This window comes from Vigna unguiculata, chromosome 11 (genome assembly GCF_037176805.1).
Source record: "Vigna unguiculata cultivar grain cowpea cultivar isolate G323 ecotype 2 chromosome 11, ASM3717680v1, whole genome shotgun sequence".
In the NCBI taxonomy this organism is placed as follows: domain Eukaryota; kingdom Viridiplantae; phylum Streptophyta; class Magnoliopsida; order Fabales; family Fabaceae; genus Vigna; species Vigna unguiculata.
In genome coordinates this window covers 12,093,240-12,113,971 of record NC_140802.1, presented here as the reverse complement: position 1 = coordinate 12,113,971, position 20,732 = coordinate 12,093,240, and the positions used below count along the sequence as shown (strand labels likewise).

General features: G+C 36.5%; 1 non-coding gene across 1 annotated transcript; it reads left to right on the top strand.

Moving 5' to 3' along the window:
• The first annotated feature begins 3,653 nt into the window (after positions 1-3,653).
• TRNAA-AGC (transfer RNA alanine (anticodon AGC)) lies at positions 3,654-3,726 on the top strand. The gene has a single exon. It is a non-coding gene; the product is annotated as a tRNA-Ala (tRNA).
• Positions 3,727-20,732: the final 17,006 nt, after the last annotated feature.

Genomic DNA, 20,732 nt, shown 5'->3' with positions numbered 1-20,732 from the left:
TGCTGATATAGAAAAATTGGTGTTGAACAAAGAAGGTTGAAAGAACAGGAAAGAAACGCGATAAAAAAACCTGGGAAGAGAAGGATCTGTTGGCTCTAGATACCATAACAAACTTTGTGCCAAAGGTAAAAGGGAAGAGAAAAACTGTATATTATTCAAAAAGAAAGCAGAATACAATGATAGTGTATCTGAACAGAAACAAGAAAGGAAAAAACATAAGTGGAGAAGGAAGAGGGAGAACAATATATATGTTACAAAGACAACGAGAAGAAAAAGGGAAAGTAGGCCAAAAAATAGCAAAGGCCCAAAATAAGTGTCTATTAGAGAAGAGAAAGTCTTTGAAACAAAAGATCAAACACTTGGAAACAGTTGAGAGAGGATCTAACGCTAGGCGAAACAGGCCTAAAGCAATATGTAGAAGGAGATTTTGTCATATTGCAAACTAAGCAAAACTAAAATTAAAAGCATTCAATGTTTATACCGTGTTTGTCTTGGAGAATCAAATAGAGATGATAAGTGAACGATTGAAGATACTGCAAGAACTATTACCAAATGGCTCCAAGGTGTGTTTCTTCTCTTTCTCTTTCACTTCATTTGTAGCAAAAGGGCAAGGCTTTTGACTCATTACAATGATCTTTATAATGAAATTTCAGGTTGATTGTTAATACATCCTCCATTGAGGAGGCTCCGTCATTCCCCTTAGACCTCGACTTCTAAATTATATAAGAGAGGATTCTCTTGGTTCTTGGATTAAAGCGTCAGTATCCTCCCAAATCCCTTTTCAATTTTCAAGCAAGTCATTATTGAAGTTTCTTATTCTAATATAATAACTGATAACTAATGGTAAAAATACACACCCCAAAACTTGGAAAAACCTCAAATACTAGTCTCCCAAATCAAGAGGGATGTCTCACCATTATATAATAAAGATAGAAACAATTAGAAGCAACATCTAGAACATCTTTAGCATACGATTACCAATTTCTCAAAAATGTATTGATAAGAAAAACTTAGTTTTCAAAATGGTAATTATTACAGAAGAGATGTTTTTGTTCAAAGAAATTGTGGTTGTCTATTTTATGAGAAATATATATACATATACTGAATTTGGCTGGTTATAGTGACATGTTGAAAGTGGATGCATGTGAGATTAAGTTGTGGGTCTTGGAGAAATATGGTTCTTGAGTTGAATGGAGATGAAACTCTTTTATTTTGGCAGGTGATGTAAAATATGGTATAAGGTTGGACTTTGGGGTTTTGACCATGTTTGAATTGAGGGTTTGATATTACTTAGTTAAGGTTTTGTTTTTACTCATTTATAGACTTGGTAAATGTAGAATTTAGGTAGTTTAGAATGCAATTGGAATGAGAGATATTGATTGTTGCAATTGTTTAGTTTGGTATCATCTACAAACCACTTTGAAATTAGTTTGAGAAGATAAAAGTGCAAGATACCAAATTGTGCAGTGGAACAAGTCAAAATCTCAAACCAAGAAGCATATGGTATGGTGCTACCCATTTTCCTACACTGCACACTTTTCGTAAAATGTGTATTACGACTTCGTTAACCGTTGGATCAAGCTGCAATTTTAACAGCTGATCCTAGACGCATAGTGCTTGACTTTGACTGGAGGATCTTGAATCGGAGGTCTGTAGTGAGAACAGTTTTTATCACAAGGTCCCTGTAGTTTTGGTTGTTAACAACATTGACCTTTGTTGCTCGTTTGTTGCATAACTTTCTCTATTGTTATTCAATTAAGTTGGCTTTTTTTTTTTTGCATTTGGTTCTTCATTCAATCATATTTAATTTGAATGTAAATACAACATTTTTGGAGCTTTACACAAGCTGCAATTTTATTTCTAAAATCCCAAATTGTTTGCGTAATGTGTTGTTAAGTTGGATTGGATAAAAATTATAAGAACTAATTATTTTCTAAGAGAGACATATGTTGTATGGTTTTTAATATGTGTTTTGAAATGCTTGTATGAGAATATAGGAGATTCCATGGGGGAAACCCTATTTGATTTAATTAGTAGTGTGCTCATTAATGTAAGGAGTCAGTACTGGAGGTTTATCTTGATACTCTAATGTTCATTCAAGACTCATGTAAAGTGAAATGAGTCATGTGGTGAGAGAGGCACGAGGCCTTGTCTATAAGAGCATTCTCAGGATTCTTATGACGGTTAAATGGACTAACCTTGTGTGGTAGGATAAAACCCATTGACAATGACTCTATAGGTAGTAGAGGTCACCACAAGTGCAAAACCCACCAAGAATCATACATCAATGTCTAGATCCAGATAATTGAGTCTAGAATGTCATGATGTGTGATGGGTTAATTAATATTGCTTAACTTAGTGTAATTAGTGCATTATTATGTAATTATTTTGAGTGTTATATATATATATATATATATATATATATATATATATATATATATATATATATATATATTTATTTATTTATTTGAGTACCAACAATATTAAAAACATCTCAAATATTAGTTTATAATTTTTTATGTATTTTTTAATTTTTTTTAATGTTTTTAATTTTCTTTTATTTTTTTTATTTTGTTTTTTGTTCACATATAAGGTCTGTGCCGTGTTATGAGGGAGTGCAGTACCATGTAGCAATACAACATGTTTATCTTATATTCAATTCAATTATTATATATCTTTATTTTATTTAATTCAAAACTAATTTTCTTTTAAAAAATAGACTAATGTCTAACTCCAAATTAGAAACAAATTTATTATTTGTATTATATTGATATTTTTCATTAAATTTTATTTATTTAAATGTTTCTAGAACTATTTATAGAGAATTAAAAAAATTATACTTCAATTATTTATTATTTCTTTATATATATCAATTACCACATATAAAATATTATACTCATAAGTGCATTTATTATAATCTAATATTTTGTTATATATTATTATTATATATATTACGATGATAATATGTATATATTGTACGATATTATAAAAATAATTATATTAATTTAGTATTATTTTCCATGACAGAGAGAAATTATATAAATAATTGAATGACAGTAATGGCAGTAGTAGATACTTACATCAAAATGGAAATAAAGCTCCTAAGATCAAAAGCTCCAATATCAAATTGAATTATATAAAAAAAAATATTTTATTGATTATAAAAATATAAAAATACGCTTTATTTATTCTTTTAGAGTTTTGATATATATAAATATATAAATATATATATATATATATATATATATATAAAATTAAAAATTAAAATGCACAAAATGTATATATTTCTACGTTGAAAGTTTAATTGTAAACGTTAATTGTTTCAACTTTTAGAATATAAAAATACGTATTCTTAGTTGAAGCTAACCATTTCTCCAATTCAATATTGATGAGAATAATTATTAAAGCCTGGAAGATAGTCTCTAACATTCTAAATTATACATTTGTTGCAACAATATTTTTTGTCAAGTTAATAAATGAGCATTATAATTAGATTATTTTTTTCATCCATATCTTCAAGAAATAACATATTTAAATGAGGAGATATAAAAGATAAAATAATTTGTTTAAAAGCGTTTAACTTTAATCAATGATCATGCTTCGAAATTGAAAGTTTAAGAAAATAAGTAGGATATGATACTCATTTAACAAATGGGGATGTAGCTCAGATGGTAGAGCGCTCGCTTAGCATGCGAGAGGTACGGGGATCGATACCCCGCATCTCCAATCTTCCATTTTATGTGTTTAAGCTTCTATGTGGTTTTCTCAGACTTTGTGTTTTGGTATTTTTCTTTACAGCAATGATTCATAATTTTGGGAATCCAAGTTTTACAAAATTAATATAATAATTGATGATAGGCAGAATCCGGTGTCCATTTTCTTATAAATACGGACCTTTTTTCCTTCTTAAAATATTTACTACAAATTCTCAACATAAAGATTTTATGTCAAATAACATATTGGAACTTTCATTTTCAAAATACAATTTAGTTTCTAATTTCAAATATGCTATTTTTTATTTGGAAGGAAAAAGGTTGATGTAACCCATTTTGTTTGATTATTTTGACTTTATTAACTAAATTAGACACGAGTCATTTAACTCTCAATCAATTAATTTTGGATCTTTTAAGTTTTATTTGGATTTGAGGAGAAATTTGAGAGTAGAAAATAATAGCTTTAAGGGGAAGGAGGATAAAAAGTGAGATGGTTTGAATTAAGGAAAAAAAAAATGGAAAATGAAGAGAAATAAAAGAAAAATATTTTAACTTATAAAATTATAATATTATAAATTTAGTCTTATGGTTAAAATTAATTTAAAATAAAATTTAATCATTTAATATTTTTATTTTATTTATTTTTTTATTATAATAATAAAATATAATTATAAATATTTAGTTATTATATATTACATAGTAATTTAAAAAGATATAATAAAATGAATTAATTAAATATACTTTTTAATATTAATTATTAAATATTAAATTATTTTATTTTATAAGATATTAAAATTCAAATTATTCATTTAGATTATAATATTATTCATTATATTATAAATTTGAAATAAATATTTTATAAGATACTTCTAAGACTTTCTTCGCTATTCTATATGTTGGGTGGTGCGGAAAGTTAAAAAAAAAAAATTATTGTCTAGTTTTTCATGTTGTTGTTAGTAATTTCTATGCTTTCTTTACAAATTCAAGTTTTCAATCTTTCAGTTGCTGGAAATAAACGCACACTTTAAAATTTATGTTACTTCTTACGAAGTCTAAAGTAGTAAAACTAAAAGTTAGTATTATAAAGTAAGATTTACTTTTTACATTATAGTTTTTTGTCAACAAAATTAACTAACGTAGTTAGCTTATGGCACGTTAACTAATATATCATAAAGTTATTAATGTGTCAAAAAATATTAAATTAAAAATTATTACCGTAAAGTAATATTCGTTTTTCACAATACATTTTCATATGAAAGAAATTAACTAATAAACTCTAATAATGTTAGTTTATTGAGATAATACATTAATTGATATATCAACTTCGATATGTCATGTCAAGTTAAAGACAAGGTGAAAGTTTATATCTTTTAATGTGTTACTAGTATACTGATCCGTGCGAACGCACATGATGTGTTTGTTTTATTTTGTATATTAAAATAATAAAGTAGTGAAAGTATTATGTAATGAACTATTATGAAAATTAAGTTATATTGTTATAAATGTTGTCATACCAAAATCACACCAACACATCAATCCCATTTCATAGCCACAAATTTCCATGCATTTTCCAAGCCTCATATTTTAAATCAGGTAGATCCATTAATCAAACAATCCATAACTACCAAGCGAAGGAAAACAGCGTGACGTGCAGCGGGTCTCGCTCAAGCCAGATGTCCTCGCTTAGGCGAGAGGAGTACCATCGCTAAAGCTACAGACTCTCGCTTAGGCGAGACTGCGACAGTGGCCCTGGGGAGTTTGCGGGCGCTCGCTTAGGCGAGGCCATATCGCCTGAGCGAGATGGTTTTTCGCTTAAAAAAACAGTTCACTCGCCTGAGCGGGCACTCGCGCAATACTCCTGGGCGAGTTTCTGCAACTCTCGCCTAGGCGAGATGAGCTCGCCTGGGCGAGAACATTAGTTCACCATCTCCTGCTTCACGTGACAGAGACATTCTCAATGATAACCAGTTCATTCTTATTTCAAGACAAGCATTTTCCAGGCACAACAATCATAAAACAGAAGTGAAACAACCAACATATGACAAAAAGCGAAGAACCCTAGCTTCCCTTACCTAGAATGAGCTAGTACAAGGCCTCGACACCAACAACGGAGCACCACAACTCAAGGAACAAACTTAGAAGTTGGAAATAGCGGAACATCAAAGGAATGGGGTTACTATGGAACCCTAACTGGAAGTACGAAAATGTGACTTAGAAAGGATATGTAAAGAGCTGGAAAATCATTTACATGGAGTGGAAAATGAGATCGAGCTTGGGTAACCTTGACCAAGATTGGGGGGTTAAACCCTAGCAGAGAGTTTGCAGCTACTCTAGGAGGGAATAAGGGAAATATTTTTCTGAAAAAGAGACGAATGAGTAAGGTTAGGGCAGATTAGGGTCTTTGGCTCCCTATGGGCCAACCTTAGGCCCAATTGATTTGGGCAACCCTTTTAAAATTAGGGCAGAATAAAAGTTGGCCTTACATTCTCCCCAACAACAAAAATTTTCGTCCTCGAAAATTCATCGATGAGGTAGGAAGAAACTATGTTCTCCTTATCTCCTTTGAGAACCACCACTCAGACACGACTGATATAACGACTCCAATGCCTATAGCCACTGGAAACTTTGCCTCTGTGCTAAGCGACATGTGTTCAACAATGTAGATTGGTTTAGTCACTACACTTGAAATGGCTTCGAACTTGCAACCTTAAAACTTGAATGCTCCCTCAAAACTTGTCCAACTAACTTGTATCTGACATACTGACTCACTTCCCATATGCTCCTCATTACCTCTTGTAGGTTGTATCAAAGTCTCAGACGACTTTACGTCTCAAACCAAAGCATGTTCGTTATCACTTTCCATCACCTTGTTCACTCCTTTATGCCTCACTTCAGTGACTTGATCACCATGGAGCTTTGGCCTACCGCCCTACCATCAACACTCTTGACCACTTTTATGCGTAACGACACTCATAACATCTTGCCTCCTTTACTGACTTATACCAATGGTAACAAAGTCCACAACCAAGTCATTTCATTTCCAAATTAAACTTTCCTTTATTACAACCACCCAAGTCATTTCGACATCTACCCTTCATTTATGATCTGCTAACCTTTAACTATCCTTCGACAAAAGCCTAAGAACTGGGTCTTTCCTTGGCTTATAATTTCTAGCTTTTATACCTATCAACTCTAAGATACTTCCCAAACTAAGATTTTTTTTTTGCTGAATTACTTCTTCCCCAACCTTGTCGAGAGACTCACTAGTTCTAGTCAGATGAGTAGGCTAATGAAATCTCCTCACACATTCTCTTTCCAACCCAAACACTTATGTTTCTTAACCAACTCTTACTCTCACCTCGTCAACTCGAGGATCTTGAATTTCCTTCTCTGACCAAACGTTTACGCCCACTTTCTCACTTCCACGTTAACATCCTAATTTGAAATCATAACTCAAACCATCTCCTACTCCTCTTGCACAACTTTCTCTGAGTAACTCCATAACTCCAATTCTAAATGATCACTAAACATCCTTACTTAGTACTCATAAGAACGCCGCCTTCGCGGTTTTATGAATAACCGATTGTCGTAGTAATTCACTAGGTCATGAGTAAGATAGTTCTTCCCACACACCTCTTACCCTTCATAGGTATCCCTTCTTTCCACGCCACTGCGCCACTCTGATCAACATACAAGTCACTCATTCGCTCACTCCAAATGATGCTCCTTTTAAGTCTGTCATGACAATGAAGCAATCATCGCTGAGGAACCTTCCTCTAAAACCTCTATGGAACTTGCAAAACCCTTTGGACTCACCTTTTTATAGTCTTAGCGTCCCATTTTCCCAACATTGTATCCACCCTTCCTAACTATATGTCTTGCTAGGCACTACAAGCTTTGTCAATACCTTTTCTTGCATATTCTAAAGACTCAGTTCGCACTTGGATACTTGCCGTTAAAGCTTGACGATACAGCTAACATGTTTAAGATTGCCTTAACTTCATCATGTTTCCACTCTTTACAACCATAGGCCCGAAAAGCCAATCCTCCCTTATCCAACGCTTTCCCTTGAACAATCTTTTCCACCACTACCTCTTCTCTAATGTTCACCAAATTTGCAATCATCCTTGTGGTTATACTTAGTATAAGCCACTACTTCTCCAACATCTCCTCCACCTCCGTATTTACTTCAGACTCGCAGTAGAAACCATTCCATTAGGGACTATTGTCTCAAGTTCCTCTTTAGGCACCAATGCAGAGGGGAACTTTATCACACCAAGGTCAAAACTTTGGTAGTTGTTCCACAACACGTCTATAACTCATTTACCACTGAGATCATCTTCGTCTATCATCCACTTTCCCTCGTCAGATGTTTTTGATTCACGTGAAGCTCTGCCCCCACTATTTAGCTTGATCCATACTTCACACGCTACCACTGAATCATCTCTTTTTAATCCAAAAACACCACCTCGTTGGTTGTCCCAGCTCATCGGAATGAGATTGAGAGAACAACTGATTCACCCTTGAGACTACGTCCCAACATCCATAATTCAGATCGGGTTTAAATTTAAATACTTTGATCACCACGAAGGCACCACACCCCCGAGCGGGTTTCCACTTGGTCGCAATTGTAGCAAAAACCATCGTCTCAACCTCAGTCTCTTCTTAAAGACAACCATGACTCTTTTACCATACTGGCGACATCAAGGAGTACACGATCCCAAGAAAATCGGCCCCTAGTCCAAGAATCTCTTCGTAAGGTGCATCTCTATATGAGATTTATTCGTGCTAACAACTTTAGCATCAACCATCGTAGACACCATGTCACCCACTTAAAACTTCTCTTTTCATTTCCCCTATCATTGTGTTATGACATCAATTGGGTTGTCCTTCCATACGAGAATAACCTTTAAAAGGTGTGCCCCTCCTTCTGGTACGTGAAACCTTCCACTTTATACCCAGGGTCAGATGTCCTACTCATGGGAACTACTTTCCCCTTGAAGCATCCCACTAACAAATTTGAAAAGACCCATCATCACCTGCTGACTATTAATCATAGTATGAATCCCTTATGCCATTTCTTTCCTATCCATAAATGTTTCTTTCCCCTACTTAGGAACATCATCTTTCTGACTGATCAGTAAACCCTTATCCATCTCAGCCTCTCACTAGAGGTTTGCCATCCTTTCGCACTTCCCGGTCTCCTCCTTTCTTACCTTTCTCGTCGCTAAGCAATCCCTCCACTTTCTGCAACCTAAGGTTTGGCAATTGTCCATCTTCCACCACTCCAATAAGCACTAGATGTGACCATATGACTATATTCAATGACACTCCATCTAACACTATATGCATTTGCATAACTTGGAACCTCACCATCGTCGGGGTGTAGAATTAACTTGATTTCCTCAAACGATGTGACACTTGCATGTACTGATACCGCTCAGTGTTCTCACCCTTTGGATTCAACTCCTTTTAGAAAGCTTGTAGTATCTGTTTTTCGAGAGTCTATCCTTAAAGCTCCCTCTGACCAATCATTATTTTGGGAACTCTAGCATCTTCTCCAGTTTATTAATCCAAGACATTGAATCTGCATTCCCTTATCCCCGTAGACACTAAACACAAAGCACAGAGGCGCAACAAGACAAACTAGATTATACCAAGCAACAGTTTATCACTTACAAACAACGAACCCCATTTTGTCTGTCACCCCTCTTTCCCCAAACCATTAAAATTAAGAAAAGAAAACAACCTTTAATCTAGTCATGAGTGTGCACCCTCATTACTCTATCAAGGCATTTTTTGTTCCTAAAACCTTTGGTTTCACTAACAAACTTGACTAGACATGACTACTTACGCCTGCAAGGCACGACAAACCCACAACCTCACGTCATTCTAAGGACAAACTGCTCCGATACCATTAATGTAACACCCCATTTAAATAATAACTTTAATTTAAATGAAATGCCACATAGATAAAAATTTAGTGACAAGTCCTGGAGTATAAACGCTACTCTTGACAATATCTAGAGGATGCTAGGAGAAACCAAGACACACCACGATGTCGGATACAAACGAAATCCAAGGACTTCACAAAAGTTAATAGAGTACTAAAGAAAAAAGTAGTACATGGGCCATAGCCCTAAAGAAAAGCCCAAAGAAACATGAAGTTCAACCCAGGTAGACTATGCAGCGAAACCAATCCCTTCCCTGTTGACCTCGAGTACCTCTTGCATCTGCTTTCATTCATAAATTGATGATCATCGCAAAAGGAGAAGAACAACACACAAAACAATCAAATAAATAAGGTAAGCTAGAGCCAAAAAAAGATTTTATCATGCAATCAGATATACTTTCACAGTCCAATATACACACATCATCCAAGCATGTTCTGACCTTCAACTCAATACACTAAGACTCAACTCGACTCGACTCATCCGGATACATATAACCCGGTCGTATTCAGCAGATCCTTGCACTTGTGGTGGATACCTCTGCTCACCCTCGAGCTGCTCACCCCTGAGCTGCTCACCCTCGAGGTAAGTGTTACCAGTGTTACAATGAATCAATTCCCTCACGCACAAGGTTAGCCCTTAATGAGTTTCAAGCCTCCTGCTACTCTCACCACAGGAGTCAGTCCGCTCTAAGTGAGACTAACTGACTCCTTAGAGTGTCAGGATGCAATCCTTACCTTGAATCCTTATCAAGTTATATAGATGGTGCACCACCATGGACACCCACTAAGAGGAGCCATGGAATTACGTCCCGACCACTGAAGCACGACGTTGGAACCTCACCTAGAGATTTCAAGGAATTACACACTGACCATGGACCAAACATAATCAAATAAGTAAGTAATATGTTCAACGGTGATTGCTTCCTTGTCATGGCGGACATGAAAGGATCATTATTTTGAGTAAACAAACAAGTGACCTTATGTATGGATCAGAGTATTTACCAATAATTGAGACTTTACTTTGGTTAAAGGTATTTACTATGACATGAAAACGAAATAAACTCATTTAATCACATGAAAATTTCTAAATAAAATCAAAGTAAAGTCTCAATTAAATTTAAAAAACCTTGAACTCATATGATCAACATGCATATAGATTTAAAATCATTACTTTTTACGAGATTAAAAGATAAAAGACATAGATGAATTAAAACCTCAACAATAATAAAAAGAACAAAGAAATTAATTCATTCTAACCTCAAAATCCATAATGAAATTACAATGGAATCAACCCAAGAAGTTTAGCAATCCATGGAATACAAAAGAAGAAAAGAGAGAAGAAAAGAGAGAGAAAGGAAACGAAATTAGGCACCCCTAAGGGTTCCAAAACTCCGAAGTCCCCAGCTTGTTTTCTACTTCTCCCTTGGTCTCTTTATATAGGAATTGGACTAGGCTTTTCTGTTGCTAAAATCTCTCAAATATCTTTAAAATAAAGATAAATATAAATATTTAAAAATATTTGGAGAGATATAGAGTATTTGACAAATATAGTTGGTTGATAATATCAATATCTAATATAATTAAATAAATTAATTACTTAAAGATATATGATAAATTATCACCAATTAATATTTGTATTAACTTTCCAAATCAACCCTTTGCAATCTCCTCAAATTATCTTCTAAATAATCCAATATCTTCAAGATATTTTTGTTTGTTGTGGATCTAAAAAGATTCTAGAAGATCTTGTCATATTTAAAAAGATTTGGTAGTTAATATCTTTTAATATTTTATGATATAATTAAATAAGATAATTATTTAAAAATATCAAATAAAATATCTAAAGATATATTTTCCCAAATTATCTTCTATCATAAAGATAAAGAAAACCGCAAGGTCCAACTTTTTTTGTTCCTCTCTTCTTGGTTTAGCCAAACTTCTTCACTTTTTCAAGTTTTTCTTGCCGTCTTCATGTAATGCTTGACTTGAATTTTTATGCTTTTAATAATTTCTTATTCTTGGATTTATCTTTAAGGTGTCATGAAGCTTTAATCAATTTATTTCCACACCTCCATGAGCTCAACTTAGCTGCAGCTGCACTAACACATCTCAAAATATCCAAAGAACATTTATGCAACTAAAAAGCTATTTTTAACATGTTTTTGTATCTCATGCTCAATAAACCCAATTATAGGAAATCCTAATTAAATCAATCTTTAAACACACAAATTCAATTAAATACCCATAATTAAACACTAAATGAGGGCAAAAATACGCACTCATCAGTGATCTATCCATGACTAGGATGAAACTTGGGTGAAACTAAGTGCAGGTCCAAACTGACTAATGTTGAAGAATCAGCAGATGAGTTGTGGTTAAGGGTTAAATGCCACTCGAACCTAGACGTAGCTAGTTCTCCCCGAAATTAGTGTATGTGTGTGTGTGTGTAGAACATGAAACCGTAAGCTCCCAAGCAGTGGGAGGAGGCTAAGGCTAAGCCCATTAGAGTGACCGCATGCCTATTAAAGAATGAGCCGATGACTCATAGGCAGTGGATTGTCATTCCCTCATCAATAACTCTTGGTATGCTCCTACTATTGGTTATCCTATATTCATTTTGTAGTGGAACTTGCAATGTTTTAAAGTTTCCTTGAAAGAATGGAATAAAAATGTTTTTGGAAACATACATAAGTTAGTTGTGGATAATCAAGGCCTCTTTTCTAATATCATAAGGCCAACATAAAAGATGACTTACATTTTTCTCTGGATTGTTAAGATATTTATTGGGAGTAAAAAGCTAAAATGAATTCGTTTAAAGGTGAGGATAAGAATACTACATTTTGTCATGTCGAGGTTCATATGAGGATTAATGTAGGAAGTATTTTTATGTTGCATCATGATGATCAAGTTATTTCTCATCCAAATATGATTGAAGATTCTATTATGTCTTTTATACTAATTTATATGTTGCTCTTACTAATCTTGTTGTTTTTGTTACCTTTGTGCAGTCTTTTGTTGCTTCTTGTATTCCTTGTGTAGTTACTGATGATGAAAATAATTTTTTGATTAAATGACGTGATCATGATGAGGTGAAACATGTAATTTTTTCTCTTAATGGTGATAGTGCTCCTAATCCAAACGGCTTTGATGGATGTTTTTATCACTCTATTTAGGATTTATTGATGTTGATGTTTTGTAAAGTTGTCCAATAATTCTTTTGACAGGGTTAGATTCTCCCTGGTATGAATTTGAATGTTTGTAAAGCTAGTAAGATCATTTCCGTTAATCAAAATGGTTAATTAAAGGGAGGAGTGTTAAAGATTGTATTTATATTACTTTTGAAATTGTTAATCTTCTATCTAGAAAGGTCAAGGGTGGTAATGTAGCCATTAAGACTGATATAACCAAAGCTTTTGATACCATCAATTGGCAATTCTTAAATCAAGTGTTGCACTGTTTTGGTTTTCATGAAGGCATTTTGAAGTGGATTCTTCATATCTTGCAAGTTGCTCATCTTTTTATCTAGGTTAATAGTGGTTTGGTTGGTTACTTCACTTCTAGTTGAGGGGTTCGACAGGGGGATCCTCTCTCTTCTTTAATTTTTTGTTTCGCTGAGGAGTTTTTGAGTAAGGGAATTTCAGAGTTTATTTCCAAGAAGCTTATGCTTCCCATGGTTGGTCCTCAAGGTATACAATTTCCTTCCCATACTCTCTATGTCGATGATATATTTGTTTACGTAGAGAAGGTAATAGAACACTACAACATTTGAAATCTTTCTTGCATGAGTATGACACTTTCTCTGGTCAATGGGTGAGTCGTGCTAAAAGTAACATTTCCATTGCTCATGCTTCTACTTCTTCCATTAGGCATCACAAGACTCTCTTGTAAATCAAGGATTTCTTCCTTTTACATCTTTGGGTGTGCAAATTTTTCTGGGAGCTCTGATGAGTGCATATTTATGCCCTCATTTAACATTTAAGTTTGAAATATTAATTGATTTTTTATGCTTAAAAGATTGATTTAGTTAGGATTTATGATAATTAGGTTTATTGAATTTGTGAGATAAAAATGTCTTAAAAAGTGCTTTTAGTTGCATAAATGTTTTTAGATATTCTAATATTTGTTGATGCAACTGAAGTTAAGTTTAAGCTCATTTAAAGTGTGCAAATAAATTGATCAAAGTTACAAAACACCTATGAAGAAAGGCCAAAATCAGCAAAATCCGAAAAAAATTGTCTTACACCCCTTACATTACTTATACAGTCCTTTTTTCAATAATCCTCCACTTAAAAGTAGTCTCAATTAGGAGTTGCCACGTGGCAATCCTAACTATCTCAATCTATCCACTAACAAGCTGCCACACACTATCCTCCACTCACAAAGTTGTCTAACCAAAGCTTGACACATGATGTTCTTACCAGGTTTGGGATTTGAGGTCTTCAAGACACGTGGCGGAATCTTCAGAGTGCTTTTTGCAAGGTAAGTTGATCTAGACAAGGGAAGATCCACCTATAAGGAACTCTTCGATTCTTAAGTAAATAAGAGTTTAGGGATCTATTTAGAGTATTAGTAAAAGTATTGAGAATGATTTAATAAGTGGTACTTTCTTGTTCGAGCTCCTTTTACATAATTAGGAGAATATGGTTGTTGTGATTGAGCATCTTGATAATAATTGTGAATAACCATCTTATAAAGTGTGGCTACACCAACTATAGGTATTGAATGCCCATTAATTAATGAAACTTGTCCAACTTTAATTAGGAATTTAAAGTCTCTTTCTTGGGTCAGGTATGGCTACAAGTTGGGTATGTACACGTGGCATGATCCTTCACTCTAGAATCAGACCAACCAAATGATGCCACATCACCATCTTTCCCAAATAAGAATTAATTCTCTACCAACCACCATTGGAATCATGAACCACGCCGGAACAATGTTGACAATGTTGGAATCATGAACCACATCACCCGTCTAGAACCACCGCGAGCCACCCAACAGATCTGTCACCGCAAAAGGAGATGCCACCACTCATTGTTATTCATGATGACACAACAGTGACATTCGCCCAAGCTTCACCAGACCACACCTCCCCAGCCACCTACGATGCACCAATCTCAAGCCACCCAGTCGTCACCTACCATGAAGAAAAGTTTCATTTGAGAGAAAGAAGGAGCTGTCACATGGCAATATTGTTAACACAAATGACTTGGTGCATACAAATATGATGAAGATATTGTATAGTGACTTGATGAGGATATGAAGAGTTGATGAAGATAGATAATGACGTGATAAAGTAATAAGGACTTGAAGAAATAATGTTTTGATCAAGGTTGATGTGAGTTTAATCTTGCCATCACATGAAGATATTAAAGCTTAAATATTAAAGCTTATCTTAAAGACAATTTGACATAGTATAGGTGTCTTGTGTCAAAGTTCAGTCTTTTAGTCTATTAAATAGGTTTCTAATTGGTTAATTAGCTACATGCTATAATTCTGTTATTAACACTTTCAATCAACTGAATTATCATTCAATCAGCTGATTTCACTTAAGTCAAGTGAAATTAATAAATTGAACTAATAAATCAGTTCGTTGAATATGTCAACAAACAAACTATAAAGTTTATTTTTTTTTAGAGAGAATGGTAACAATTACATTTTGAGCATGAAATCAATGTGAATACTTTGAAAAAATTTGTCTCTCTAGACAATACAAATTTACAACTTTTCATATAGTGGTATTTGAATTCTTGGAGTATTTGGCTTGATGAAAAAGACTTGGAGAAAGAGGTTTGGTTGGCTAGGGAGAGCCATCACCAAGGTTTGGTCTTTCATAAGTTTCTGGATGTTGTCTGGTGGGAGTTCAGGTTTGCAAGTGAGATTCTTGATGTACGTTTTATTGAAAACAAAGTCAAATATCTAATAAAAAGTTGTGCAAGATTTGCAAGAGGAAAAGCAAATTTAGAATTTGTTCTTGGCTCTCAAAATTGTGTTTTTGGGAAGGCTGCAATTGGTTATGATTAGTTTTTATTATTTTCTAATTTTGTTGTTTGTTATGATTACTTGTATCGTGCCTTTCAATTAATGAAATATGGATATTATTCTAGTTCTTGCCTACCTTAATACTATTTGATGAATCCGAAGGGAGAGAAAAAGTAAGCAAAGTAAGGCATTCATCCAAGCTCCACCAAACCACACCTCCCTAGCCGCTGGCGATGCACCAATCTCGAGCCATCCAGTCGTCACGTACCACGAAGAAGAGTTTCCTTTGAGAGAAAGAAGGAGCTGCCACATGGCAATCTTGTTGATAAATCCACCTAAGGCTTATAGCTTGGGATATTGGTTAAACCATTTTCTTTTATTTTGTTTTTGTTTTTTAAATAAATAAAACAATTAGTTTTTGGAAGCCTAATGTTTGGGCCTTTCTATTGTGCAACCCAATTAAATGGAAGCAGCCATACGCCATAACAATTCAAATCTGAAACTAGCACCTCCTAGCTACCAACCAATTTATATGAGCCATGTGGGTTTGATGCCTTTAAGGATTAAGCTTGGAGTAGCTCACATTTATGCTTGTGTTGTCATTGGAACTGAAGCCCAATTAAAACTACCAGCGACCAACCTTGTTCCCAAAAGCACGTGGGCCTAGAAGCCAATTTTATCTAGCAGCCCAATTTCATTACATGGCACCACGTGATACAGTTATTAGTGTGTGTCTAATTTGATTTGTGCACATAACTTGGGCCATCTACAACGTAGCCATTTCATCTTTCAAACAGGGTTAAAACAACTAGGGTCATTTTTGTCTCCCAAAAACACGAGCGCTGCCCTTCCCTTCACACATTCCAACCTATGGTTTCTGGTTTTCCCCTTCACGAGTTCCTCCCTTTTGCTTAGTTAGGGTTTTGATTTGCGTTTTCCTTCTCGTGTACAGTAAACATTCACTTAAGTTTGTATTTTGATCTTGAGAGTTTGATGCACATTTAACTCGAATGCAGACTTACGAAATTTTAAGAGTCATATTATAATATGTAATATTAGGAATCATATAATTAGAGTATGGAATATTACGAGTGTTAAGAAATTTTACTGATTATGATAATATGAGAGGCATAAAATATATGATAAATATAAGAAATATGTTACAGGAGGAACTTTTTATTTCGTTTTATTCATATACTTTGTAAATATATATATATATATATATATATATATATATATATATATATATTGTTCCTGCAGAAGGACAAATAAGATAAGTTAGGCACGAGTGTCACCTTACCATGTAGTCCGCTATCTCTTCAGTTGGCCTCTTCCCATTCGATACATGTCGGCTTGAACCCAGGAGGGGTTATCTGCAGAAGAATCTCCGAAGCTCAAGTAAGTCAAAGCTCTCAGAGAGTCAAATTAGTGATTAATGAATGCGTACCTTTAAATGATGGGGTCCACGTGTATTTATAGAACATTAATTACGTTTGACCATTGCATGGGCTGGGTTTTGACTTGGGCCCCAGCTTGGGCCATGAGTGGGCCTGAGCCCCCAAAACAGGCCCTGGAGGCCTTTTGAAGGCGGGGCATTGATGTTAGTTAACTTTCTAGACAAGTAGTCGGTTTCGACCGGCTACCTGCCTAGGTGGCTTATGCCAGTGGTGTCCGGGTACTAGATGCTAGGCGGTTCTGATGTGTATATTGTTTACTTGGTTGAGTTTGGCTAGGTACGGTACACCAGTCCCCCAGCCTTGTTCGATATGAGTTATCGGTCAAGGATTACCTGCGTTGGTGAACTAGCAAAACCGGCTAGGTGTGATACACCAGTCCCCCAGCCTTTAAGTGTGGTGAACAGTGTTAAAGCTTGGGATTTGAAGGTGTCAGAAGGTAGGTGCAATGGTGTCAGGTGGTCACATCGTTAACTTTTGGCGCCGTCGTTTTATGTGTCATATCCTTCATAATGATGGTGTCGATTGGTATGGGGTTTTATTTTGGCGGGAAGAATTTTAATCGTTTGGGATCGTGGACTATAAATATGGGTTTGAAAGCAGCGGAGGGTTTACTTGGTTCATTTGCGAGAGTTTCGAATTCAGAGATCTTGTGCGCCTCATATTGTCCGACTAGTTTCCAAATTCAACCGACATCTTTCCGTAAAAACGGAAACAGGTATGTCTAGTAGCGATAGCACATCGTTATCTGCGTCTAGTAGTAGTCAAAGTACTAAGTCGAATAGGAGTAGGGATGAACGGCTTCGCGGAGAGGGTATGAGTGCTGGAGTTGGCACAAGCGGAATGCCAATGGAGGTGGTGAGGGAAGTTCGAGAAGATCCTCCTGAAGAGCTGGAGGAGAGTGACTGGCCAGCCAAGGGCGGTTATGCGTGGGTCGCACCTGATGTTCGTGACCAGTCATCACTGTTTAGGTGGTCTCGCTTGTTGAACTCTTGGCTAAACTGTACACCCGTCATGTCTAGAGGGGTCAGCAGAGATATTGTTTCGTTGGAAAGGGTGAGCGCCATCGACCGGGTATGCCACGGGCAAGAAGGGGCTGCCGAGAAGTTCTTTTATATGTATATGTGCCATTTTTCTCAGCTTCACATACGACTACCCTTCGACGACTTCACCATGGGCATGCTGCGGGCGTTGAATGTGGCGCCTACTCAGCTACACCCTAATAGTTGGGCTTACTTACAGGCCTTCCACATTCTGTGCGAGTCGTTGTACTTGGAGCCTTCCCCTTATGCATTTTTGTATTTTTATGATACCAGACCCCGGAGGCCGGCTACTTGGCTTTCTTTAATCAGTCGTCCTAACATTAGCAGGTTGGATGCATTCTCCCAATCTTTCAAGCACTTCAAAGATGGGTACTTCAAGGTCGTAGTGAAGGAGGGAGGTGAGCCGTATTTTCTGAATGCGGATGGGAGTACCAAGTTCCCTTTTAGTTGGACCAACAATCCTTCTCGTTACAAGGACATGGGAGTGGAAGAGTTGTCGGCTGGAGACAAGGAGGTGGTGGGGATGTTGTTAAGATTTGTGGATAAGTTGCCCACTAAGGGCTTAGTTAGGGTTTATAATTCGGTGCATCCGATAATAGATATTGAAGGTATCTGTTTATTACTTAAGCTGTGTTAATGATGCTAAGTTGTTTTGATCCGAGTTGTGATGTGTTATTGCAGGGCATATGGCGCAATCTGGTAAGAAGAACTTGGCGCTCTTTCAAGCACTGAGGAAGGAGATGGCCGCCAAGGCCAAGGAGGCTGGGAAAGCTGGTGTTCCCAATTTGCAGGAATCCGTGGTGGAAGTACATGTACATGGCGGAACGAAGAGGAGAGCTGAGCTCCCGCCTCGATCTGGGAAGGGTAAGGATGTGAAGAAAATATGGGCAGCTATCCTCGGGTCAGCTGATGGGGCGGGATCGGCCAGCGGGGAGAAGTTGCCGGAGGCCGGTCTGATTGAGTTGCCGGAGATATCCGTGAGGAAGGACATCTCGATCAACCTCCCAGATACTGTTGTGAACTCTATCGATAACATGGAGGTTGATCATATCGTGAGAACAATGGTTGAGTTTGGGAGCAAGGCGTTAGTCTTGGGCCGACGTGTGGGGTCCCTTTACAGAAGGGAAGTGAAGGAGGTGGGGGAGTTGCAGGGTAAGGTGGACAAACTTGCGGAGGAGAAGGCGGCGCTAGAGAAGGAGAAGAAAGGTTGGGAAGCTGAGAGGAAGAGGTTGGCGTCATGGAAAGTGCGTTGTTTAGATTCCGAGGAGAAACTGAACAAGCGTATAGGGGAGCTGGAAGAAGACTATGAGGACTTGAAGGACAAATATGACGGGGCTGTTGGGGAGTTGGATGACTTGAAGAACAACGTTATCCAGGAGCATATAAATGGTTTCGAGAAGGGGTTGCGGCAGGCGGCTTTCTTCTATAAGGATGTGGATGCCCTGGATTCGAGGTTCGATGTGGATAAAGATGTGGTTGGCGGAAAGTTGGTAGGGGAGGATGAAGAGGGTGGGGAAGAGGTTGGGAATGAGGCGGCCGAGGAAGAGAAGGATGTGGACGCGGCCGTGGAGGGTGATGACAACAAAGCAGCTTAGGATGTAGTTTTTATGATGTTCTATTTCGCACTGAATCCTAAGTCTGTAATAACTCGTACAATATTTTGACTTATTTTTAATGTGATACATATTGTGGATATATATGTTTTGTGGTTGTTGACGATAGCATATGTGATAGGAACGTGTTGGTTGGATAATGATGTTGTGTATGTGATATGTTATGTTATATGCGTATTTACCTAGGGGAGTATTGCTGACGTTTGTATGTTAGATTAGAGTACTCGACCCAGGCCGCTTACTTGTGGTAAGGGTGGGGAACTTAAACAAATTAACCACGAGTAAAGGGTGTTCGACCCAGGCCGCTTACTTGTGGTAAGGGTGGGGAACTTAAACGAATTAACCACGAGTAAAGGGTGTTCGACCCAGGCCGCTTACTTGTGGTAAGGGTGGGGAACTTAAACGAATTAACCACGAGTAAAGGGTGTTCGACCCAGGCCGCTTACTTGTGGTAAGGGTGGGGAACTAGAAAGATTTGAAATTAAGTAAAGGGTGTTCGACCTAGGCCGCTTACTTGTGGTAAGGGTGGGGAACTTAAACGAATTAACCACGAGTAAAGGGTGTTCGACCCAGGCCGCTTACTTGTGGTAAGGGTGGGGAACTAGAAAGATTTGAAATTAAGTAAAGGGTGTTCGACCCAGGCTGCTTACCTGTGGTAAGGGTGGGGAACTTAAACGAATCAACCACGAGTAAAGGGTGTTCGACCCAGGCCGCTTACTTGTGGTAAGGGTGGGGAACTAGAAAGATTTGAAATTAAGTAAAGGGTGTTCGACCCAGGCCGCTTACCTGTGGTAAGGGTGGGGAACTTAAACGAATCAACCACGAGTAAAGGGTATAGAGTCATAAAGTAGGGAACCACTCATTTTATTTATTCAAATAGGGGTGCCTCGTTAAAACCTCCTTGGCCAAAACCCTCCTTAGGGAAAAAAGACCAAGTGAGGAAAAAGAGTACACCTGGGGTTACAAGTATTGATCCG